Source organism: Musca domestica, unplaced genomic scaffold (genome assembly GCF_030504385.1).
Source record: "Musca domestica strain aabys unplaced genomic scaffold, Musca_domestica.polishedcontigs.V.1.1 46, whole genome shotgun sequence".
NCBI lineage: Eukaryota > Metazoa > Arthropoda > Insecta > Diptera > Muscidae > Musca > Musca domestica.
The window spans coordinates 6,628,361-6,656,201 of record NW_026712336.1 but is presented as its reverse complement, the minus strand read 5'-3'; the positions used below and the strand labels follow the sequence as shown (position 1 = coordinate 6,656,201).

Below are 27,841 nucleotides of genomic sequence, written 5' to 3'. Positions count from 1 at the left end.
TATATGTGGGAGCTATTCAATTTCAATAGGGTTCGTCCTGGGGCCAAACAAATATTGTTTGGAAAATTTTATCTCAATCGGATGATAAATGCGATTTGCATTCTTTTCACAAAAATAAATGGACAGAGGGACGAACAGACGGTCTGACATGTATAAATCGACTCCGAAAGTGATTCTATGAAGATCCTCAAAAGTAATTATGGGGTTTTCTGGCTTCCTTCTCTATGTTACAAACAAATGCCACTGTGTGGGGTAGGGTATAAAAAGTATGAAATAATTTTTGCAGCTTACAAACACCCCTCGGTCCATGCCTTCGATTTAAATGTCAGGGGAAGAGAGTGGGTCCGTTGTCCCGGACCTTTAGCAATTTATTTCTTTGCCAGTTGGTCTCACCGAAATGGTTTTGACTTTTGTGGTCAAGGAAATTGGTAGAGAAGAGGCTCAATATTTTCATTTCCTACTTAGCTTCACAAAGCCTAAGGCCAAGCAAGGCGGCCCTGTTCGCCAGTAAATTTAATTTTTTTTCAAATCACCTCAAATTGCAACATTTTTTGATTTTTTGTTTTTTGATTTTCTATTCATTCAAACCCCATATCATTTATAATTGCCCAGAGATTCTTAATATCTGTCTTCAATAATTATCCAAAAATAAATCGGCAAATTCCATATAATTACGAAATCTCAACGGCAAACTGATAATTTTTCACACCTCAAAAAGATTTTGAGGCTAGAATTTAATATAATCTTGGGTGACCCACAAATCTAAAAGAGTTTTGCAATCCAATGTGGCAAAATTGCCAGAAATAAAAGCCCTGGGCCTTATTGTAGCCATGGCATAACACACTTTTTTGCAAAAATTAAAAAAAAAACAAAGAGAGACACAAAAAAATAATGTTATAATTATATTTTTCCTCTCTCATCGTTTATGACAACAAATTGCAAATTTATGATACACGAACGTTTATTGGTGGACGGTTGGCCGGCCGCAACACCCATATTCCATGGCAAGCTAAGTTGGCTATTACAAAAGCTACGGCTATCTTTTGTGGACCAGAAAATAAACGTCTTTCTCTTATCATTTAGCCAATTAAACTATTAGCTTTATATCTCAACGCCATGCCTCGCTGTGGTTCATTTAAATTTTTCCTACATTATTCTGTTTTTCTTTCATTTTTTTTTTCTTCAATTGCGGGGCCATTCAGCACTAAAGACCGGTGGCTGAAAAAAATCAACGCCTATTTCAATTTAGAGGTGTTTCATTTTCCTTTTCTTCTTCTTGGCCTCTTTCGACGCCTCGCCTAGACATTTGATAGGCATTATGCCACACGAACCAAAAAAAAAAGATATGAAAAAAAATTGAATTATGAAAAATTATGCAAAATGTTATGAAAATCATTTTCCTTTTGGTGAATGGTGAAAAGCCTACATTAAATAAAATTTAATAATGCCATTTTCTTTATATAATCCATTCAAAAAAAACCAAGGCATTTTGTTGAGCAAGCAATGCCAACGTCAGCATCAGCATCAACACGGCAACGGTAACAACATCATCTAACTGCCTGTCATTTGTTGGCTTTATTATGATTTGTTTTGGTCAAACTGTCAGTAAAAGTTCCTTTCCTTCCCCAATCAAAAAAAAAATCCGCGTTATGTAATTCACCAAACATTTTCCGGGTTAACGGGGAAAAAAGAGTGATTTTTGAAAGTCAAGAAAATTGTTTGAAAGGCCATTTGTTTTTTTGGGGGAGATTTGATGAAAACAAAAGACTTAAGCAACAAACGCGAGTTAATGGCTAGAGGAGGGGGAATTTTGATCGCCATTTGTTTTGATAACCCAAAATAAATTGAGTGTGTCTGTGCGTCTTTTTGTTTTAATTAATTGCCCATTGGCCTGGCATACCAATCATTTAACAAAACAAACACACGCACTCACAACATGAGTCTTAAAGTTTTTTAGCCAAAAAAAAAACTTCAAACATTGTTTCACCTCTGTTTTTTTTTTGCAATTATCTCATCTCAATCTCATTGATATAAATTGATTTTTGAATTGTTTAATTATTTGTATTGTAATAATTGTTTATTATCAATGGATAATTAAAGATAAGGATGATGATGACCTCTTGTCATTTCTAATGAATGTAGAAATTCCAGTTAGTTTGCGTTGATTTTTTTTTCTCTGGCTCTTGTCAAGGGTGTTGTCTATTTTGGCAAGGGCAATCATTGGAGATATGTTATAAGTGTGTATTTTTTTATTGAAGCGATTTTTAAGGGGACTTTTAGATGCCATGGAAAGCTCCGATTGAAATATTTCTTATATCCCATATCAAGTAACCGCACAAATTTTAAATTTTGGAGGTCCAATCCATAGGATACCTTTACAAGTCTTCCATCCGTAGAATATTTGGAGTAGGTCTTCGATCCATAGGGGCCATTACAAGAACTTCTTTCAATATGAGGGCATTACATGGCCTTGATTCAATAGGATTCCCAAATAGGAGACTTATATAAGGTCTGTCATCAGTAGAAGTTCCGTAGAAAATCTGCTGAAGACAGAAGATTTGTTAATGGGAAGACCTCCCAGGAAGACTGATTGCCCTGGGAAAAAACCTGGCAAAAAATTCAAGTTTGAAGGACTGGTAGTCATGGCAAGAAATCTTAAAAAAATCCACTTTTGAAGGACGGGTAGACCTATAGGATCTCCTAATAGGAGATTTATACAAGATCTGTTATCAGTAGAAGTCCCGTAGAAAATCTGCTGTTCACAGAAGACTTGTAAATGGCTAGTATTCATTAAAGACCTGTAGAAGCTTTTTAACCATCAGGAAGCGTCTTTAGGCATTCTATTGATAGAGAACCTGCACAAAGTCACTCACACATATTCACTCACAACAGACTTTTAGGATGTCTCCTCTCTATGGAATACCTGAAAGTGGTCCTCTTATTCATTAAAAGCCTGTAATGTTTTCTATGTCTTCGAAAGGTATTCTATCCATAGAAACCATGCAGAAGGGCTAATATCTATCCGAATATCAACTACATATATATAATATCTTAGGAGAGTATTTTAATCATTAAAGAAATTGAAGGTCCTTTTTCATAAAAACCCTTTAGATGGGGTTGAAAGACCTGTAGAAAGAAGCTTTTTAACTAACATGAAGCCCTTTAAGGTATTCTATTGATAGGGAACCTGCAGAAAGTCAGTAACACACCCACTCTCTCAGACCAGACCTTTAGGAAGTTTCCTATCATGGAATACCTGAAAGGGGGCTTCTATCCATTAAAAGCCTGTAATGTTTTCTATCCACTGAGGGTCTTCAAAAGGTTTTCTGTCTAATAAAACCGTTTAGAAGGACTTATATATCTTCCCGAATATCAACTACTTATGGAAGGAAGATTAGGAGGGTATTTTATCTATTAAAGAACTTTAGAAGGTCCTTACATAGAAACCCTTTATAATGGTTTGGAAGACCTGTGGAAGTCTTTTAGCCAACAGGAAGGCTTTTAAGGTATTCTATTGATAGGGAACCTGCAGAAAGTCAGTAACACACCCACTCTCTCAGATCAGACCTTTAGGAAGTTTCCTACCTATGGAATACCTGAAAGTGGGCTTCTATCCTTTAAAAGTCTGTAATGTTTTCTATCCACCGAAGGTCTTCAAAAGGTCTTCTGTCGAATATCAACTACTTATAGAGAAGAGCTTAGGAGGTATTTTATCATTAGAAGCATTTTAGAAGATCCTTTTTATACGCTCCACCATACTATGTATATATACTCTTGATCAGCATGGAATTCTATGTCGATTTAGCGATGTCCGTCCGTCTGTGGAAATCACTCTAGCTTCCGAACGAATTGAAATAGATTGATAAAATTTTACTCAAATGTATGTTATGTATGCAGGACTTTTGGTATTGAAAATGGGCCATGTAGGTCCACGTTTTGGTATAGCCCCCATATAAAGGTAACTCCCGATATTCGGTATTTTGATAATTTAGGCGACATTATTTACCGGAATTGTTTCAAATTTGGTGTTTGTAATGCATGCTACAGCCTAAGACAGAAAATTCTCTGTGCCGGTCCACGTCTTCGTATGGCCTCATATAACGGTACCTCCCGATATTCGGTATTTTGATGATTTTAGATACATTGTTACCGATTTTTTTTTTTAAGTTTCGCTTTTGAATATTGTAATGGCTTATGGCAAATGTTACCTATGCAGGTCCATGTCGTCGTATAGACCCTAATATAACAGCTACATTCGGCATTTTTAAGATTTTAACAGCATTTTTAACGGATATTATTGTTTTTGAGAATTGCCAAATTCGTTGCAAATGGTGAAGGCCATTCAAAGTTCGGCCCAGTGAACTTACAGCTTTTTACCTTTTTTCATAGGAACGCTTTCGAGGTCTTTTGTTCCTAAAATACATTCAAAAGACCTTTTTCACATTGAAAACTTCCAGCAGACCTCTCAGGTTTCAAAAGACACATAGAAGATCTTCTCTGCGAAACAAACTTCCAGGAGGTCTTTTATGAATTGAGTGTCTCTAGAGGTCTACTTTTTATATTAGGTCTCCTGAAGGGCCTAAAGAAGGACACCCAAAATGACCTCTTTTAGAAGAAATCATGTCTTTAAAAGCCAAATACTTAAACAATATTTCATTTTAAATGTTTTGGCTTTGAAATAAAAGACTTAAGCAACAAACTTTGTTAGAGCCCCCAAAGTATTTTTTAATCTCATGAGAGGCGTTCTCGATTTCATCATCATCACCATCATAATCTCCACCATTAATGATAAATGACCATTAACCAACACCAAAATGATTACAATAACATTTATTTTCCAATAAAACAAATTTCAATCTGGTTCAACAACAAAAACAAGCACACAATTATTGCGAAAAAAAATATTTGGATTAAATCAGCATGTTTTAACAGCTTCTAACTAGGCAGACAGTTGCAGAGCTCTTGTAACTGTCACAAATGTGATATTTTTTTGCTTCGATGTATTTTTCACAATAATTATAAATCATAACGATCATATTTGTTAAATCATTACTTAATTGAATGGACACACCTTTTCTTGCTGCTTTTTTTTTAAAGTAATGCCATTTGAAATCTGAAAATGTGTGGTGCTATATGGCCTCTGAAAGTAGATCTCCAAACATTTTAGTTTTTTTAAATTTTTTTTTTTGTAATTTTTTGGTTAGTAATAATTGGACAGTCTATGGAAATGTCTGCTCCATTTGCAATCAAACATCATATCATACATGGATCTTTGTTTGAAATGGTTTGGCACTCTTTTTTGGCATTTTTTTCTTGTTGTTATTTTTGTTGCTGCTTTCATCAAACAAACGTAAACGAAATGTATAACAAACATATTTACAAGGTGTTGTTTATAGCGCCTTGCAACATGACAATTCGTTGGTGTTGTTGGTGCTGTTGTTGTCGAGGGGTTTTTTGCATATTTTTCCATAGCCACGATTTTTTCAGGCTACTAGAGGAGTTCGACCAAAGAGATGTAGTAATCTGAACAAACAAATTTTTTTTCGGCAATAATATGCATAAAATTTATTTGCCTACTACTACTGCGGCTGGTGGTGCTAGTAATAGTAGCTGCAGTGGCAGTGGCAGCAGCGCCAGTTAGGCATATGCTTATGGTTTTTGTGGTTATTAAGTCAAGCTTATTTGGCCAGGTATTTAGTTACAATCATGTCTAAACATGTTGTTACACAAAATCTTAAAAACCAAAAAAAAAAAAAAAAAAAACTAAAAAAAACTTTAAAAAATATTGTGTGTAATGTAAATCTGGAGATTGGGTGTTGGTATTTTTTTGCTTAGAAAACATTTTAATAGGGCTTGCCGTAGTGAAATTTTAATTTAAAAAATCCCCAAATATTGGGGATTTTGTTTAAGCAGACATCATGGTTTCTTATTCTGCCAAATGCCAGTTAAAAAAAATAAGGACAAATGTCTAATTGCCCTCTAAACGACTCAAGGTCCTTTAATTACGGAAAAATAGCTAATTGACCTTTCAGATGAAATTCTAAAAATTATACCTCTGCAGAACATTTGTCCTTTAATACAAATAAATGTACGTTTGAAGGACAATCAATCCATTGGAAATTAGATATAAAATCTACTTTTGAAGGATTGACAGTCCTTTAGATATAAATTTAAATTAATCCTCATTTTAAAAACAGATAGCTATTTGAAAATGAATCCACCTTTGAAGAACTAGTTTTCCTCAAAAAAATAATTTTGAAGGATTGGCAGTTATTTAGCAATAAACTCAAAAAGTTTTGAAAGATTTTGGGGTCCTTGGGAAATAATTCCACCTTTGAAGGACATTTGGAGTCCTTTGGAAAAAAATTCAAGTAGTAGAGTTCTTTGGAAAAAAGATTCGAGTATATTCAAGCTTGCAGGACTGATATTCGTTTGAAAATGTCTCTTAGAATTTACGCTTTGAAAACTGGTTGAGTTTCCTTTTACGTTTAAAGGACTGATAGTCCTTTTTTAGAGAATTATTAACAATTAGCAAATATTCAGGTTTAAAGACCTGGAAAAAATCTTAAAAAATCCACATTTGAAAGACGGGTAGTCCTGCAAAAAATACTTAGAGAAATCCATGTTGGAAGGACTAGTAGTCCTGAGAATAAAAACTGTTAGAAATATCCAAGTTTGAAAAACTGGTAGTCCTGGGAAAATCATTAGAAAAATCCAGGTTTGAAGTACTGGTAGTTCTGGCAAGAATTATTTAAAAAATCTAAGTTTGAAGGACTAGTAGTCCTGGAAATAAATCTTAAAAAAATCCACGTTTGAGGGACTAGAAAAAATTGTTGGAAAAATTCACGTTTGAAACAAAATAGTTAGCAGAAGTGACTTTTTAAGGACTGGTAGTCCTTGAAAAATATCTTTAAAAAATCCACGTTTGAGGGACTGGAAAAAATTGTTGGAAAATTCACGTTTGAAACAAAATAGTTAGCAGAAGTGACTTTTTAAGGTCTGGTAGTCCTTGAAAAATATCTTTAAATAAATCCACGTTTGAAGGCCTGGTAGACCTGGAAAGAAATCTTTAAAAAATCCACGTTTGAAGGCCTGGTAGACCTGGAAAGAAATCTTTAAAAAATCCACGTTTTAAGGTCTGGTAGTCCTGGAAAGAAATCTTTAAAAAAATCCACGTTTGAAGGCCTGGTAGACCTGGAAAGAAATCTTTAAAAAATCCACGCTTAAAGGAATGATTGTCCTGGGAAAATCGTTAGAAAGATTAAGGTTTGAAGAGCTAATAATCCTGGAAAAATCTTTGGAAAAAATTACGTTTGAAGGTCTAGTAGTCCTGGGTTTGAAGGTCTAGTAGTCCGTTAGAAAAATCCACGTTTAAAGGACTGATTGCCCTGGGAAAAATCGTTAGAAAAATTAACGTTTGAAAAGCTAATAGTCCTGGAAAAATCTTTAGAAAAAAGATACTGTTGAAGGTCTAGTAGTCCTGGGTAAAATCCGTTAGAAAAATCCACGTTTGAAGGACTTGTAGACCTGGAAAATTTTTTTTTAGAAAAAATCAGACTTGAAGGACTGATTGTCCTGGGGAAAGTCGTTCGAAACGTCTGAGTGGTGATTATCTTTAAAGAAACCCAAGTTTGATCAGAAAAAATCTTTTAAAGTTCCACTGATAGTCCATGTTCGAAGGACTTATAGTACAAGTTCGAAGGACTGATAACACAAGTTGTAGACGGTCTTGTAGTCTATGTTTGAAGAAGTGATAGTCAATGAATGAAACACTCATGGTTTACGTTCGAAAGATCTATAGTCTATGTTCGAATAACTGATAGTTCATGTTTGAAGGTGTTGTAGTCCACGTAGGAAGAAGTGATAGTCAATATATGACGCACCGATTGTCCACGTTCGAGGGACTTAAAGTCTATGTTCGAAGGACTGATAGTACAAGTTTGAAGGTCTTTGAAGGTCACGTTTGAAGTGGTGATAGTCAGTGTTCGAAACACTTATGGCCCACATTCGAGGGATCTTCAGTCTATGTTCGAAGAACTCTGAGTTCTTGTTTGAAGGTCTCGTAGTCCACGTTTGAAGAAGTGATGATCAATGTTTGAAGCACCGATTGTCCGCGCTCGAAGAACTTATAATCTATGTTCGAAGGACTGATACGACAAGTTTAAAGGTCTTATAGTCCACGTTCGAAGTGGTGATAGTCAGTGTTCGAAACACTGATAGCCCACATTCGAGGGATCTATAGTCTATGTTCGAAGAACTCGGAGTTCTTGTTTGAAGGTCTCATAGTCCACGTTTGAAGTCGTGAAGATCAATGTTTGGAGCACCGATTGTCCGCGCTCGAAGGACTTATAATCTATGTTCGAAGGACTGATACGACAAGTTTGAAGGTCTCATAGTCCACGTTTGAAGAAGTGATGATCAATGTTTGAAACACCGATTGTTCACTTTCGAGAGACTTATAGTCTATATTCAAAGAATTGTTAGTTTGAAGGTTTTAAGTCCACGTTTGAAGAAATGGTAGCCTATATTTGAAGCACTTAAAGTTCACGTTCGAAGGACTTAGACAATGTTTGAAGCAGTGATAGTTCATGTTTGAAGGACTTATGTATAGTATATGTTCGAAGAACTTATGGACCATGTTTGAGAACTCAATTGTCCACTTTAGAAAGATTGATAGCCCACGTTCACAAGACTAATAGCACACGTTCGATCTACTAATAGCACATGTTCGAGGATTTTATATTTCATGTTCAAAGAATTGATGGTGTACTGATAGTCCTCCAAATTGATGGATGTAATAAAAAAATTGGAAGATAAGAAAAATAAAATCCCGGTTTGAAGGATTCATAGTCCTTTACCAGAGAGTTAAGCTTTGTTGAATGGGTTCACTATCCCCAGAAGACTACTGGTAGTCCTGATCTCATGATTAGAAAAAGATCTAAAACAAGGACAGAACTTATAGTCCTCCTCGGAATCATAGTCCACGTTTGGGGGACTGTCCTTTTCAAGAACTCGTAGTGGACATCAGAAGAACATATACCTCATCTACGAAGACCAATATACATATTAGGAAAACAGGATATCTTTCAGAACAAATATAAACCCCGGACCCAAATATAGATCCCGGAGGAGGCACAGTCGTTTCCCTAAAAGGAAATGATCACTGTAATGGGGAAAAAGCGACCAATAATTGGTTTGATAAAAATTCCCCAACAAAAATTGGCATTAGATCTCCAGAGTAAGGGTAGAAAAAATCCAATTTTTTACCCTCTTTCGTCGGAGGAAAATGTATACTCGCCAAGAAAACAATAGTTTCTTCGCGGGACACCTCACTCTGAGGTTTGACAAAACCTATTCACTACGTGAGAAAAGACAGCCCCGGGATGGGAAGGTTCATCTCTTTCAGGAAACTAAATTTCAAACCCGCTTGGTTAGGGTCAAAAAAAAAAAAAAAAAAGCACGGAAGAGTTCAACCCGGTGATGTCCAAGGAGGATCTTCGGCTAGCAATTAGCCGAAGGTCCCTAAAAATCATATAAATCCTAAAAATCCTATTCGAATATACTTCTAACATTAAATCCCAAACTCAAATTCAAAATCCCTCCCTTCATTGCAATCTCTATTCGATGGAAAAAAACCATACCATATTTTACGAATTTCCATATGGGAGAGCAAAGACGTCTGTCTGCGGCTAACGTCTTTGCGGTTGCATCGGTAGCCCACAAAAATATTTAAAATAAAATAACTGGGTCGCCTTAATAACTCTCCGAATGTATGGATGTATGTCCGTCCGTCTGTCTATCTGTAATATGTAACAATCGAAGTTATTGATTGTTGCATTTTTGCCACACAGTGTCTATGGGTAGGCCATTCGGCCGTTTGCTGCTACACAAACATACCTTTTTAATGTTTCCATTAATTACAATATTAGCCAACGAAAATTTATTACACATTCTGGTTTTTTTTTTGGGTAGCTGTGACTATTTGGTTTTTGGGCAGACCCCGGACTGTCTGCGTGCAAGTGTTATCTTTGAAAATGTATCAGTTTTTTAGGTTGTTGGTGTTGTTGTTGTTGTTTTCTTTACACCTCTCAGTGGAGGACCAGGAAGTGTCGCCACCGAGATATTATCGGTTTATGTGTTGGGACACATTTGAATAGAAGTGAGTTGTTGGGATAATGCCTTTTTTTTGTTTTGGGGTTGGGCAATTGGCCAAAAAGGGCAATAGGGTTGAGGGGACAATGGGGAAGATTACATACATATATCGTGTATTTTTGAGAAGAATATTCCAAAGACTTCCAATGCAAAAAATTAGATTTTTTTAAGATTTTTTTTTTTAATTTTTGGGAAACTTTTAAGGTATTTCAAAAATATAAAAACTTTTATAGCTGCAATTCGAGAATTTTATAGAAGTTTTTTGAACAACCAACACGATAAGGATCGTAGAGAATATAAACGGTTTTTTTTTGAGAATTTTTATAAATACAACCGAAGCCTTAAATGAAGATATTTAAAAAAAAAATTTAGATATTTTTTATGAATATTTTTTGGAGGATTTTAAGAGTCACAAACATGGATTTTTGAGAGATTTTCTGAAGGACCATCAGAATCTGGATTTTTTCAGGAATAGCAAAATTAGAACTTTTTTTAAGAATATGCTTTCAAGGACTCTTAATATTTTTTTAAGGACAATCAAGCTTATAAACTTGGATTTTTTGAAAATATTCTTAAGAATTTTTTTAAAGGAATCCTAGAGATTTTTTGAAGGACCATCAGAGCCTGGAATTTTTCAGGAATAGCAAAATTGAAACATTTTTAAGAATATTTTTTGCAAGGACTCTCAAGCTTATAAACGTGGATTTTTTTCTAAAATATTTCTTCAAGGAGTCTCAAGCCCATGGTGGTCTTCTTTTTTAAATATTTTTTTTGAGGACATTCAAGCTTTTAAACTTGGATTTTTTGAGAACATTCTTAAGAATTTTTTTTAAGGAATCCTTAAGATTTTCTGAAGGACCATCAGAGCCTGGATTTTTTCAGGAATAGCAAAATTAGAACAATTTTTAAGAATATTTTTTTCAAGGACTTTCAAGCTTAAAAACGTGGATTTTTGTTAAGAATATTTCTTCAAGGATTCTCAAGCTCATGGTGGTCTTTTTTAAGAATATTTTTTAAGGACAGTCAAGCTTATAAACTTGGATTTTTTGAAAATATCTTAATCATAAGATTTTTTTTAGGGAATCCTAGAGATTTTCTGAAGGAGCATAAGAGCCTGGATTTTTTCAGGAATAGCAAAATTGGAACATTTTTAAGAATATTTTTTTCAAGGACTTTCGAGCTTTTAAACGTGGATTTTTTTTAAGAATATTTCTTTAAGGACTCTCAAGCCCATGGTTGTCTTTTTTAAGAATATTTTTTTAAGGACAATCAAGCTTATAAACTTGGATTTTTTGAAAATATTCTTAAGAATTTTTTTTAAAGGAATCCTAGAGATTTTCTGAAGGACCATCAGAGCCTGGATTTTTTCAGGAATAGCAAAATTTGAACATTTTTAAGAATATTTTTTGCAAGGACTCTCAAGCTTATAAACGTGGATTTTTTTTAAGAATATTTATGCAAGGACACTCAAGCCCATGGTGGTCTTTTTTAAAATTTTTTTTTAAGGACACTCAAGCTTTTAAACTTGGATATTTTGAGAATATTTTTAAGAAAAATTTTTTTTTAAAGAATCCTAGGGTTATGAACGTTGATTTATGAACGGAGGACTTTGAGGGTAATAAGGGTGGATTTTTCTAAAAAAAATTCTTTTCAAATTGCTATTTTTTCAGAACTTGGAATTTTTAAAGAATGTTCTTAAGAAGTGTTTTAAGGGCACCCAGGGTTAAAAACGTTGATTTATGAAGGGCTTTAACCCTAAAATGTGTTTTTTTCTGGCGTTTAGGTAAGATTTAGACTTTTGATGTCTGCTAGAATCCATAGTAGAATCTTATGAAAAATAAATTTGTAAAATATTTTGCCTTACTAGGATCCTGTTTATAGGAGTTTTTAAGCAAATAATGAAAAAAGCTCCAGAAAGACCCCTGTGTTGACTTTCTTGAGGGTTAAAACCGTTCACCGAAATAATCCTTGTATATTTATGTATAAAATTGCTGAAGACATTATATCGCTAAAATGTAAGGGTTCCAAGAAATCTTATACCGAAAATGTTCAATAATATGGAAGAGGGGGGAACTTGTCCCCCCACTAGTTACAAAATTACACGTATTTTCTATTTTTAGCTCTACTTTCATAATCTGCTGGATTTTTCTTGTTATTATTATTTTTTTATTTTTTGAAAACTTTTTAATAATATTTATGGAGGTCTTCCATATGGAGGAAAACATGGAATTTTTTAAACTTTCTGGAGGTCCTCCGAGGCCAAAAACGTGAAATCGTGGACTGCCAGAGATACACATTTGGATTTTTTTTTTCAAATTTTTGTTAAGGATTTTTTAGAAGTTTGTGAAGGATTAATTGAGTTTTTAAGGAGTTTTTGGATTTTTGAAGAATTTTAAGAGAATTCAAAAAAATGTCCATAATTTTAAGAATTATAGGGGATTTTACATTTTTGAATGATTTTTAAGGACGTTTATGAAGGACATTAACAGTTTGCGGTACCTTTTTTGAGGATTTTGGAATACTTTTCCAGGAGTTTTTTTTAAGGATTTTAAGAACTTTTTTGAAGGGCTTCCGGAGTTTTTAATTTTTAAATATTTTTCCTTTGTTTCCCACATATCTCCCACCTGTTAACTGAAACTTCAAAACCCCTTTGCTATGCTCTCTCACCAAATGTATTTTTATTTGTTTTCACTTCACATTCCCAATAAATCAATTACCCTCCCCCCGCCTCAAGAATAACAAATAAAAATCAATTAAATTTAATTAACTGACATATATAACTTTTTTTTGATAACAACTTGGATTATGTGTTGTGAATGAATCTCGGATAAGATCGCAACAAACAAATATCATTCATCATAATTAATTATGAAATATAGTTTCAAAACATTTCCTAACTTGTTGTTCTAACGATAATAACATCTACAACAACAAATGTTTGCATTTAAAAAATTATTATTTTTTTTTTGAAAATTTTAACATAACATGTTTTGGCAATAAAAAACAAATATAAATTTTTATTTGATTAAGAAATATGTTTATTTGATTTCTTCTCTCAGATAACTGTTTGTTTAACATTCGCTGCAACTGAAAACCATGTCATGCCATAGGTGCATCATGAAAAGGTCAGTGTGAGCATCCGTAATTGACTTATATACATGTGTGGAAATTTTATTCGAACATTTTATTCAATTCATATATGTCCAATGGTCAATGGTAATAAATATTAATGTGTGTGTCTGTTTTTTATGTTTGCAGAGGACTTTGGCCAAAATATTGATTTTTTTTTGAAAAATATGACCAAACACCAAAACGCTCATATTCTTTTAAAAGTACAAATATTGCATTAAAGGTCAGAAGTGTTGTTGGCCAAATTTATCAGTCAACAAATGTAATAATTTATTGTTACATTCAAACTTTGTAAGAAGATGTTTGTTTGTTTTTGGCAGGTGGGAAAATGTGTAAATAACAATTTGGAGGTACGGAAGAAAATTGGCCGTAAATATTTATAATATTAAAATATTTTCAATTTTTTTTTAATTTGATTGAAAAAATGTTCTCATGAGTACTAAAGGACTATTAGAGACAAATATTGGCATTTTTTAAATATTCCAACTTATAAATCTGAGATCCCTTTATAATATACCTGAAAGTAAGCTGTTTATAGCTTCGATATATTTAAAATCTCTAGTTTAGGATCTTTTTCCCAAAAAATACATCCAAAAAGTAAGTTGGAATATTCAAACACTCGGCTCATTTGATACGGTCAAAATATGGCTCAAGGAAATAAAGGTTTCGAACCCTGGATGATATTACTTTGGAGAAGCATAATATTTCTATCTAATTAGAAAAGGAAAACTTGGGTAGACTACTTGCAGTTTCAATTCTAAAACTCAAATCAAAATTGAAAAAAAAAAAAAAAAAAATATATATATATATATATATATATATATATATATATATATATATAAATCGAAGGGGGTACCGAATCGGTTGAAACTTCTCATTTCTTAATACTTCATTCAAAATTCTGTTAAATTTGTCAATACTCCTACCGAAATTAGATTATATTTGATAATGGAATGATAGCTCCCTTATAAGACTAAACTTTAAAATTCAAACTTAATCCAATATAAGATTGTTCCAAAATTCGAAAATTCGAAGGGCAAGTTTTTTTTCAAAAAAGGAAAACGTATTTTTGCGTAAATCATAAATCATATAAGACGAACGATGGTCTCGATTCGGTCAAAATGTCAATGTTTGTCAAACCTCTGGATTCTGAGTGAAATCTTGGATATCCCGTCTATAAATCGCGGATTCTTAAAAATATTTTTCAAGGACTTCTCATCTATGAATCTCGAATTATTTTGATAAAATATTGCAAGGACTATCAGGAAAAATCGTGTATTTTTCCAAAAGGTGGTTACAAAGACTTTTTGGCCAAGTACCACAAACATTTTAAGTATCCTATCCTTTTTTCTGAAAACTGGGTATTCAAGAAGAAGTTATTCTTCAAGGACCTCTTAACCAATAACTGTAAAATTTTTATTTAAGTATCTCCTGACTAGCAGTGGTGGATTTTTTCAAAAATTCCCTCATCAAATGTAATGGAATAAGAATATTGTTCACAAGGACCTCATGAATAATCGCATAGTTTACAAATATTTGACCAAGGACTTTATCAAATTGAAAAAAATTACAATAAGTGATTTTCCGATTAAAAAAATTGATCTTATAAAATGTCTTCGAATTTCGCATATCTCAATATTTCTACCAACCCCAGATCTGGAATGAAGATAATCTGAAACGGGTCAAAACTTTGAAATCGCTAAATGGGCATTAAAATCTTTTCAAACTCGGCACAAACCAATATCGACCCACTCCTTCTGGAAACTCCCCTACAAATGGTCAAAATATTCAATACTTTCTCTCAACCAGAGATCTGATGTAAATATGTAGTTTATCGGCCCATTCCTTTTGGTAAGTCTGTCGCAAAAACTGAGTGATACTTTTTAACTAGTTTTTAAATTATATTTCAGGGTTTTCCGAAAGAATCCTGAATTTAAGGTTTTTTGAGAATTTTTTTAAGGACTTCCACAAGGACAAACTGACCGAACATAGTGGAGTTTTTGGGAATATTTATTTTCCTGAGAATATTATTAAAGGGCTTATAAAGAATAATTTTTACAAGGACGTCCTTAAAATGGCGTCGATTTTTGCATTTTTTCAAGGACTATATTTCCAGGGATTTCCTAAAAAGTTGGGAATTAATAACAAATTCATTATTTTTGCAAGGATATTCCGACCAATAAAATCGTAGATGTTATGGGAATATTTTTACAAGGATATCGTGTCCAAAAATTGTAGATTTTTCAAAGACTTCCAGAAAAATCTTGAATTTGTTGATTATTTTACTTGTTTTCTTAAGTACTTCATGTCCGAACGTCGTGAGTATTAGAGAACATTTAAAGAACCTCTTAAGAACCTAAAATATATTCAATGACTTCTTAGATTTTTAAGAAAATTCATACAAGGATCTCCAGACGAAAAAACTTTGATTTCTAACGAATATTTGTTATGGATCTTCTGACCAAAAATCGGAGAGTTTTTAGAAGGACTTCCTGAAAAACTTGTTGTATTTGAAGAATTATTCGAGGACACTTTGAGAGAAAATCACGTGTTTTTCTTTTTTCCTCAAGTATTTCATGTTCAGTAGTAACGAGTTTTGAATAGCATTTTTGTGGATAATTTGTATTTCTTATAAATATTTTTCAAGGACATTCTGGAGATAATCCTCTATTTTCAAAGAATATTTTGTCCAGAACTTTCTGGTTAAAAATCTTGGACTTTTTAGTATACTTTCAAGCGCATCTCATTTGAAGTTTAATAAATTTTTAAAATACGGGGTTTTCATCAAGGATTTCGAGTTCAAAAGTTGTGAGTTTTTTAAGAGCGTTTTAAGGATCTTTTTGAATTTTGTAAGAACATGTTAAAGAATTCCAGGCAAAATATTCAGTATTTTTTATTAATACCTTTAAAGGATAATCCTGATTTTTTTTTATTTTCAAATAAAATATTGTAAAGGACTTTCTTTAAGAAGATCTCGGACTTTTTAGGGCACTTTCAAGGGCTTCTCACTTAAAGTGTTATGGATTTTTTTAAATATTTTTTTAAAGGACTTGCTATGTAAAAGGTCGTGCATCTAAAAAAAAAAACTACTCAAGCTCTTTCCCTTAAAAATTAAAAAAAAATGTGAATGTGAAAATGTTTTGGAAAAAATACTTCATGACCAACAATCGTGGTATTTGTTAGAGTGTGTTAAAGTATTTACTGGTTGGGATTTTTATAAACATTTTATCGAGAACTTTTTAGCCAGGAAAACTTGGACTTTGTATAAAAATAGTTGTTTAAAAAGGAAATAAATTTTTTTTTGTGGGATTACGAGGAAGGAATTTCAAACAAAATTTTAAGCAGGGGATTTTGGAACTAATTTGGGACTGATTTTATAGTAAGTTTCAAAAAATTATGTTAAAGGTCAGTCAAGATTTTAAAATTAGGACATATTTCTTGCAGGACAAAAAGCATCATAGATTAAAATTCTTTTTAAACCATAAGAAGGCATTAAAATAGACTTTTAATGAACTCTCTCAGCCAAAAACTAAGAAAAGAGATTTTTATTGTTAACCACAAAATATTTTTTTAAGGATTCTCGAAACCAAAACTCAGGGAGTAAGAGAGAATATAAATTTATTTTATCCGCTGAGGGAGAGATAGAGTGGGGGGAAACATTGACCATTGACATTGAGCATTGAGAAAAAATCTGCTTAAGTGGAATTTCAATGACCGTTTTGTATCTAAGAACCTTTATTGATCGTATGGACTCCTTTTTCGGGCCCTTGCTGGAAATTTTGTAAGTATCAGAAAAATATTCCATAAAAAATGCATTTTAAGATATTTCCTCAAATCTGCATAGAACTCTTATCAGCATTAATGTTAACCTTCCATGTGAACCTGCCCTTTTTCACATATTTTTTTTTTACAAAAGCTTTTCGCCCTCTCCCCATGCTATCCCTCCTATCGCTGGCCATCCACATCTCACCAGATGACGCCACGACAAACAATAATCATTTCTGATAATTTCCTCTTTGACTTCTGTGTTTTTATTCAATTTATTGTTTATTTTGCTGTTGGTTTTTATCTCCACTAAACCTGACCTTTTCTGTTAACGGTGGTGTTTTTATGGATTTTTTGCGAGACGTTAACACAGAAACCAATTTTTTGTTTCTTTTGTTAAAATTATGCAATTTTTTTTACGTTTTGCACATGGCTTGTTAGCTTCTGCCAAAATGTACATTTTTGTTTATGGCTAATGATGGTCAAAGAAATAACATTTTGGGGCTGGTTATGGCGGCTACTGCAAAGAGGTAGGCAGGCAGACAGCCGGCTGGCTGACTGGCAGGTAACAAAACAACACACCATTTTTTTAATAAGCTCGATTGTTTTGGGCCAAGTTATGGCAATCTTTTTTTTTCTTCAAAGTTACTAATAATGAACGGTGTTTGGTATACTTTTGACAATTGTTGTTAAAAACTTTGCAATATTTGGTTACTGGTATTACCATTTTTTGTGTGAGTGCTGAGTTTTAGAAAAGTGATTTTGAAGTAGCATTTCAAATATATATTTTTGTTTAAATATTTTTTTTTTCAATTAATTTTTTATTTGTTTGTTTTATTATAGCATTATGGCTAATTATTATTGTATGATGCACTTTGTAGTAGCTTGTGGTTTCTCACCCTATAATTTGTGATTGTTTTTTTGTTTGGAATTTGCTGACCTTTTATGGACTAATGAGTGGAAAGCATGCAATACAACATCAAATGTCATAGGAATTATGTTTCGCACAAAATAATGGGAAATTGTATTTTATTTGAAAAGTTAGAAAACAAGGAATTATGGCTTAAATTGAAGACTTCATTTTAAAATTCCCAGGGATGGGAAATCAGTTTTCTCAGATTTTTTGGTATTATATATGTAAGGAATATTTTCTCAATCAGAAAATTTATATTGTAAGAATTTTTTATTTTTTATTATATTTTTAGGCAGATATTGAAGGCATATATACTAAACTTACATTAAATCCCAATTTTTTTGATTAAATTTATGGATTGTGCTTACCTGAAATGAAAAGAAAAAATGATTAATAATGAGTATACCACATAGTGACAGGATAACATGAAAATTTAATAGAGGACTAGCACGATATATTTGATTTTCTTGGTCCGTCTTTAATGACCCATTTTATTGCACCAAAAAAAAAAAAAAAAAAATAACAGTGCTAATTTCAGAAGTTTCTTAGATTCCAATTTGTGAGAAGTTCGAAACACACCAAGTGAAATGTATGCCAAACATAGGGTTTCAATTTGTTACCATTGGTAATCTGAACCTAAGACCGTTTTAAAGTTGTACACAAAATGTAAACCAGCTAGGAAAAGTAAAACGTCGGGCGGGCCGACTATATGATATCCTACACCACTATGCATATTTATTAGAGCTCCCGTAACAAAAGAATTTATTTCAAGCAGATCAACCACCTTTGCCTTTACAGCAGTTATAATTTGTTTTCAGAGAGAACTAATATATAGGAGGCAAATCGAATTCTGAATTGATTTTTATACAATTTGACGAAGAAATTTTTATTTTTTATACCAAATAACATTGCCATAGAGTGTATGAAAGCACTTCGAGAAGGATTATATTAAAACAAGTAAAAAAGTTGTAAGTTCGGCCGGGCCGAATTTTGAATACCCTCCACCATTTGGAACGAATTTTTAAAATCTTAAAAATACCGAATGTAGCCATTATATTAAGACCTATATGACGACGGGGACCTGTATCATCAAAATACCAAATATAGGGAGGAACTATTATATGGGGGCAAATCGAAGACGTGGACCTGCACAGACAATTTTCTCTCATAGGCTGTATTATCCATTACAAACTTCAAATGAGAAATTTGAAACAATTCCGGTGAGTAATGTCGCTAAAATCATCAAATTACCGAAGATCGGGGGGTACCGTTATCTGGGGGCTACACGAAGACGTGGACCTGCACAGACAATTTTCTGTCATAGGCTATAGTATTCATTATGCAATCCAAACACCAAATTTGAAAAAGTTCCGGTAAATAATGTCGCTAAAATCATCAAAATACCGAATATCGGGGGGTACTGTTATATAGGGCTATACGAAGACGTGGACCTGCACAGATAATTTTTTGTCATTGCCTGTAGTATTCATTACGAACTTCAAATACTAAATTTGAAATAGTTCCGGTAAATATTGTCTCTAAAATCATCAAAAATACCCAATATCGAGAGGTTCCGTTATAAGACGTGGACCTATATGGCTCATTTTCTGTCCTAAGATGTAGTATCCATTACGAACTTTAAATGCCAAAATTGAGACAATTCCGGTAAATAATGTCGCCAAAATCATCAAAATACCGAATATCGGGAGGTACCGTTATATGGGGGCTATACGAAAACGTAGACCAATATGGCCCATTTTCTGTCTTAAGCCGTAGTATCTATTACGAACTTTAATTATTAATTTTGTAATAATTCTGGCAAATATTGTCGCTAAAATCATCAAAATACCGCATATCGGGAGGTACCGTTATATAGGGTCTATATGAAGACGTGGACCTATATGACTCATTTTCAATACCAAAAGTCCTGCAGACATAATACACATTTGAGTAAAATTTATAGACTCAAAAGAGCTAAAGAGTTGCTTCGCTTGGCTGAAAGTGGTGAACTGCCGAATTTGGTTTTCTCCGATGAGATGAGGAAACATTCGTTGTCCAGAAGTTTGTAAACAAACAAAATTATCGTGTTTACTTGCCAAAGAGGTCAGCTGAAAATGTGCACCTCCGGTTGGCCACCAGAACTCAAGCGCCGGCCATAGTGATGGTGTGGCACCGCCATAACATACAATGATCGATCTCCGCTCGTATTAATCGACCGTGGCATCAGAATAAATGCCGAATAGGGTGTATTAAAGCCTTGGGCACGCAAACATTTTGGCCGCAGACGTTGGACATTCCAACAGGACTCAGCACCATCGCACTCAGCACGCGTCACCCAAGAATGGTTACAAAATGAGGTTTCTCTTTATATTTCCAGCGCAAAATGGCCACCAAAATCTCCAGATACCAATCCGTTGGACTATTGTGTCTGTAGTATTTTGGAAATCAAGGTTGGCACTAAAAAATACCAAAGTGTCGATCACCTCAAGCAAGCGCTTCACCGGGAATGGGCCAAAATACCGCAGAGCAAAATTCGGGCAGCGTGTGACGGTTTCATTGGCCGTTTGAAGACCATAATTCGTGCCAAAGGTGACCAATTCCTACATTTCCTACATTTGTTGCTTTCATTCAATAAATTTTTAAAAGAAATGTAAAAATTATGGCGTTTGACTTTGTTGTAGTTTTTTGTAGTGGAAGTAGTCATAACAGGGTACTGAGTATCTAACTGAAGCCCCCCCCCCCCCTTCACTTTGCAATTTTTATCTGCCGTCTACGGCATTTGCAAACCAATCAATTTCAAATAAATGTTTGGCACATATCTTCACTTCTAATAGCAAACACTTTTTTTTTGGTTTCTAGTTTTCCACAAATATGGACACATAAATTTATTTATTAAATGTTTGTACGCTGCCACGTTTCATCTGCAGCTAGGCCGACGCTTAATTACGGCTCATTTAAAATACAGAAATTTGTTTATGGAAAATGATGGCTTGTAGATTGTCTCACGCATATCTTACAAACCGTAAATACCAAGGCCAACCGCTTTGGAACATCTTCGTTTGGTTTTGTCGATAATGGCCTGGCCGACGATCAAGAAGTCATCACAGTGCCAATTGCCGGTGTGTTATTGATGATGCATTTACTTCTTCGTCATCTCCTTCTTCTTCTTCTGCTTCAGGTTCTTCTATCAAAACGAACGAAAATGGCTTTGGGTCATCATCAAAATGCTGTTTGTGGGGCCAAAATAGAGCCACCAAGAAGAGACGACGAAGAAGCCTACAAACAACTTCTTGTCTTTGACAGAGTTTTGAGGTTTTGATGTTCGATGCTGCTTTTTTTTGTTTGGATTTGTCATCTGTCATTTTATTGCCTGTCAATATTTATAGAATGTCTTTTTACGAATTATTAAACAAAATGTTTAAAATTAATGCCCCTTCATCGCCGTTATGGTGTGTTGGGCAATTGTTTTTTTCTGAGGTCTTTTTTATGATTGATCGAAACATTTTGAAATATATTTAATTGGCTAATTGACATTTTGTAACAATGCCTACGGGGAAAACGTTTGGAAACCTTAGCATGGGGTTGACTTGGGTCTTTTTTGAGAAAGTGTAGAAAAAAGCCCTGGTCTTCTTATGGAAGGTCTGGTGCAACAAAACGATGTTTATGGTCGCTAAAATAATCGAGCGAATGTAAGACCCATATACAAATTATGTAGTCATGTGGAGTTGAACATTTGCAGTCAGATTATCGGATTTTTGGGATTTCTGATTTGAAATATATCGGTCCACGTTTATGTAAAGCTCCCATTTAAGGGTACCTCCTTGAACTTGAAAAAATCTGTTTATAATGTAGCTAAAATCATCAAAATACCGAATATAGGGAGGTACCATGGGGTTTATAAAACGTGGACCTGTACAGACAATTTTCTGGCATAAGATGTAGTATCCATTACGAACTTCCAATACAAAATTTGACACAATTCCGGTAAATAATGTCGCTAAAATCATCAAAATACCGAATATATTGGGGGGGACCGTTATATGGGGGCTATACAAGATGTGGACCTGAACTGACAATTTTCTGTCATAGGCTGTAGTATCCATTAGGAACTTCAAATACCAATTTTGAAATAGTTCCGATAAATAATGTCGCTAAAATCATCAAAATACTGAATATCGGGAGGTACCGTTATATGGGGGCTATACGAAGACGTGGACCTACATGGCCCATTTTCCATGCCAAAAGTCCTGCAGACATAATACACATTTGAGGAAATTTTTATCAACTTATTTCATTTGGTTCCGAAGCTAGAGTGATTTCCACAGACGGACGGACGAATAGACGGACAAACGGATAGATGGACGGACATTGCTAAAGCGACATAGAATTTTACGCTGATCAAGAATATATATACTTTGTGGGGTCTAAAATGTATATTTCGAGGTGTTACAAACGGAATGAAAAATTTAATATACCCTCCATACTATGGTGGAGGGTATAAAAAGGCTTTTTTATATAAAGAATACCTTCAATGGTTATGTTATGGAGAGAACCCCTCTATGGAGAGAAACACAAAAAAAATGATTTTTGTGCTTTTTTAGAAGAGAAACCCTTCAATAAAGTATTCTATAGAAGGAATTCCGCCAGAACGATTTTTTTGTAAAAAGAAAACCTGAAAAAAGTCTTCATTAGGGGAAGTTTTTTTTTAAAATAGGGTTTCTATGGAGAAATGTCTTTTAAGGAGCGAAACACAACAAAATAATTTCTATCATTTCTCAAAAAAGTATTCTATAGAAGTGGGGCTTTATTGTAGGACTTTGGGAAGAAAACTTTTTTGGAGGTCTTATTTGGAGAATAGTTTTCCAAAAAGGGTTTCTAGAGAGAGAAGACAGTTAAAAAAAGTCTTCTGTGGAGTTGAGACCCTCAAATGGTAATCTATGAAGAAAATGCCTTCAAAAGGGTTTTCTTTGGAAATAAGACTTTCAAAGAGAGTGAGAGAGACAACACATCAAAAGGGTTTCTACAAAGATCGAATTTTGGAGAGAGATAAAAAAATGTTGGCAATGGAAACATGTTCTTAAAATGTTTCTTCGGAGATAGGCCTCTCAAGCGTCCTCCTCTGTAGGAAATATCCTCGAAAGGTCTTCCATTAAGAGAAGACTCTCTAATGGCATTCTATAGAAAAAAGACTTTAAAACATGGTTTTTGGAGAGAAGCCTCTCGAACGGTCTTTTATAGACAAAATATATTAAAAAATATATTAAAAATTCAAAATTTATTCTAGAAGTAGAAGAAGCAAAAAATAGTTGATGTCAATGACTACTGAGGGTATCTTCAATTTTTAGGAATATTTTCCATTTTTATGAATTTTGTGAAGTTCTGTCCCAATAAGCTTTAATCAACCGGATCGGGACTTTCCTATCAGAATATAAATATACTCTATCTGCAGGAAACCTTCAATATCGATCCACTGAACGAGATTATCAATACATACCCTGTCGAACCAAATGCAGTTCGATCTTCTTCGATTTTCAATGGTATATTATTTTTGAGTAGATTTTTGGTTTACATGACTTTTGGAAAGCCTTCGGCATCTAACTGGCGCTAAAGACTTTCAAGATGTAACTATAACCCTTTGTTGAGTTTCTATCTGTTCAAAACCTGTTCAAGAAGTTTCTAGCTGTAAGTTATATATTTTTATTTAATTTTAAAAATGTCTAAAACTCCATATCAAAAAAAAAATAAATAAATAAATAAATACATAAATATACGCTCTTAATAAAAAATTGCATAAATTCTGTCTATCTGGAGACAACTTTCAATATCGATCCACTGAACGAGATTAATATACACCCTGTCGAGCAAAATGCGGTTCGATCTTCTTCGATTTTCAATGGTATATTATTTTTGAGTAGATTCTTGGCTTAGATGACTTTTGAAAAGCCTTCGGCATCTAACTGACCCTAAAGACCCTCAAGATGTAATTATGACCCTTTGTTGATTTTCTATCTGTTTAAAACCTGTACAGGAAGTTTCTAGCTGTAAGTTACATATTTTTATTTAATTTTAAAAATGTCTAAAACTCCATATCAAAAAAAAAAAAAATAAAATAAATAAATAAATAAATAAATATACGCTCTTAATACAAAGTTGCATAAATTCAGTTCTTCAAGCCTATTTATGCATGGCCTGGCATGCAGCTGTGTATAAACTCAATTTACTCTTTGCCAGACAAATAACAGCGACTTTAAACATATGTAACGCATAACAATTAATTAATTCTTTGAAGAATGTGATTTATATGTTAATTGGTTTTTGAGTCGTTTGTTACGAAAACATAACAAGAATTTCTTTGTGATGTAATAATGAAACACGGCATTGCGGGTAACGTGAAAGAATTTTCAAGGAAGAATGTTGAAGACATGAGGAAAAAAATAAACGACATGAGGGCAAATGTGGCTCAGACAAGGGCAAAATATATGTGAGTGTATGAACATATTGCACACCAATAAAAAATTGTATATTATATATGAGAGAATTTTAATGATTACGACAAATTTGAATGATATTTGTCTAAAAATCAGACGATTATAACATGAATTTAGCAAGGAAATTAATGCGAAATGAATGCGAAAGAAAGCACAGTCCTAAATGTGTTTCTCAAATCAAATGTGTTTATTTTGAATATTTTTTTAAGTTACAAAAACAGGCTTCTGTCTCCTTATTAATTTAATAATTAAATAATAATTATTAATTAATTAACCATAGACAATATCCAATAAAAAAAGATCTGGTCTAATTTTTGAAGTTTCTTCTTAAGAGCCAAATTAAAATTTAAAAATTGCAAACAATAAAATATTTTTCTTTTGAACATCAAAGCATAAATAACAAATAAATATAGAAAATTACTTCTAAATATCATAAATAACAATAAAAAACAAACATCCCCCTCTCTTTTGTTTAACATTTCAACACCTTTGAAACATAACCACATTCATGTTTAATGTTTCACCATTGCAAGAGAAAAAACAGACTGAATTCTAAAGCAAAGTAAACTATATTTTTTCATCATTAACAATAGACCATTGAATAGATGACAAAGAGTGATAGAGTGAAGTGTCGACATAGAAAATTATTAATAAATTTAACACCAACCGAAAAAGCTGTTAAAATGGCCAATAATTAGTGAAGAAACAAAGAAACCAAAAAAAAGAGATAATTTTAAGGTGTTGGATTTGGTATTTAGCTACATCAACATTATGGCAACTCTTTGCTCTCCATCTCATTCTCTCTCACGTTTTACTCTCTCTCTAGAAAATTAATGCAATTAACACCTAAAGTTTGTGTCTTAAGTCTTTTGTTTTGCAGCAGAGAACAATACTTGAAATAATAAGAAAGCCGCAATGCTTGTCTTTGTGGAAAAATATGCATTAAAAATGGTTTCTAAAATATTTTTTTGTATTTTTTCTAACCGCAAATGTTTTATATTAAATTTAATGAAATTTTCTGAGAACAATGGGGTGTTTTATCGTTTGTTTTAATGAGTATTTTTCGTTAGAGAATGAGTATGATAAACACATAATGTAAAAGTCCATTAAAATAGTTTAGAATTTAGCAATATCACAGTTATTTCAAATATTATCAGATAGTTAAACCAACAAATTATTTTGATTCGAAAATAAAAAAGGAAAAATTTGAAAAAAAAAAAAAAAATAATAAAAACGTGCCCTTATGAATAGAAGATATAAAAGTAAATGTTTTTTTAGTTCGATGTAAAAAAAAAACAATTTCTTCGAGTTTGTGTTTTTTTATTATTTATTATACCCTCAGCCATATGGCTAGAGAGGGCACATATTATTTGATACGGCCAAAACGTGCCACATCGAAATAATGGTTTTAGACCTTAGGGCTTGTTGGACCAAATCCAGGAGACGATCTAACGATGTCCGTCCATCTGTCTGTCTGGCTAGTGCCCACGATAAAGGGAGTATCCGATTCGGTCCAAACTTGGTACATCATAATATTTTTTTACCAAATTTAGATCGAGTTCGGAGATGGACAATATCGGTCTGCTCCTTCTGGTACCTCCCACTAAATTGTCATTATTGTCAAAGAAAATAATTTACTGTACAGAAAGAGAAAGGACAATCCGATTTTGCTCCAACTTTGCAAATCCTAATATTTGCATCAGTGCTAGGTCAGGTGGGAAAAATAGACAAATGGTTAAAATTTTCAATTATTACAACACTTTTTAACTGTGATGTAAAAGTCCGATTGTCTTTAATTTTCACATATCACAGTATTTTTATTAACCCAAGGTCTGGTGAAATATATCGGTCCACTCCTTCTGGTACCTCCCCCTCAAAGGGATCGAAATTTTGAATATTCATGAATTTCTTAAAACGCGAAATTGACATATAACACCATTCAGACTAGGCACATGTCAATATTTCTATCAGCACAAGATCTATATCTATAAAAGAGGAAAATGTTTGTATGTTTGTTTGTTTGTTTGTTTGTTTGTTTGTTTGTTTGTAATTTATGGACTCGAAAACCGCTGAATAGATTTTCCTGAAAATTTCCATATATACTGCAACATCGCCTGAAAGTAACATAGGCTATATACATTTTTGAATTTCCCCTTGGAACTGGAGATATAGCATCAGAATCGGAGGTACCTCCCAAAAATTTAGATTTTATATGCACATATCTATTGATTGGTTGAAGATACAGTCTCCAAATTTGGAATACGTAACGGAATTTGGAACAAAAATAAGTTTGTCAAATTATATTGTAATCGGTTCAGATTTGGATATAGCTCCCATATATATTTTCGACCGATTTCGTTCATTTGATGCCTCAAACACAATATGAATGTTCGATTCCAATGAAATTTGGAATGTGTGACGGGATTTAATCCGAAAATAAATTTGTCAAATTATATTGAAATCGGTTCAGATTTGGATATAGCTCCCATATATATTTTAGGCCGATTTCAAGCATTTGATGCACCAAACACGCTATGTATCCTCAATTTCAATGAAATTTGAAACATGTGTTAGATTTTATCTAAAAAATTGATTTCCCAAATTATATTGAAATCGGTTCAGATTTGGATATAGCTCCCATATACATTTTCGGCCGATTTCATGTATTTGGTGGACCAAACACGATATGTATTTCCAATTGTAATGAAATTTAAAATAAGTAACGGAATTGGGAGCCAAAATGAATTTGTCAAATTAAATTGAAATCGGTTCAGATTTGGATATAGCTCCCATATATATTTTCGACCGATTTCATGTATTTGATGCACCAAACACGCTATGTATCTCTAATTTCAATGAAATTTGGAATGTGTAGCGGAAATTAAAACAAATATACATTTGTCAAATTATATTAAAATCGGTTCAGATTTGGATATAGCTCTCATATATATTTTCGACCGATTTCATGTATTTTATGCACCATACACGATATGTATGTTCGATTCCAAAGAAATTTGGAATATGTAACGGGATTTTGATTAGAAAATAAATTAGTCAAATTATATTAAAATCGGTTCAGATTTGGATATAGCTCCAAAATATATATTCTCCGCCGATTTCACATATTTGATGCACAAAACACGATACGTATTTCCGATTCCAACGAATCGTGGCTAAATTTGGTACAAAAATAAATTTGAAAATTATATTCAAATACGCTCAGATGTGATTATAGCTCCCATATATATACTCAGCCGATTTCACATATTTGATGCAACCAAAGCGAGAAAGACAAAATCTGGCACCAGCAAAAATTGCCAAATTATATTGAAATCAGTTGAGGTTTGGATATAGTTAACATATATATTTCGGCAGATTTCATACATATTATGCA

At 33.1% G+C, this 27,841-nt stretch overlaps 1 protein-coding gene across 2 annotated transcripts in view; it reads right to left on the bottom strand.

Moving 5' to 3' along the window:
• Positions 1-27,841, bottom strand: part of LOC101896425 (A disintegrin and metalloproteinase with thrombospondin motifs like) — a 232,801-nt gene that overhangs the window by 71,124 nt on the left and 133,836 nt on the right. The window lies entirely within an intron of this gene.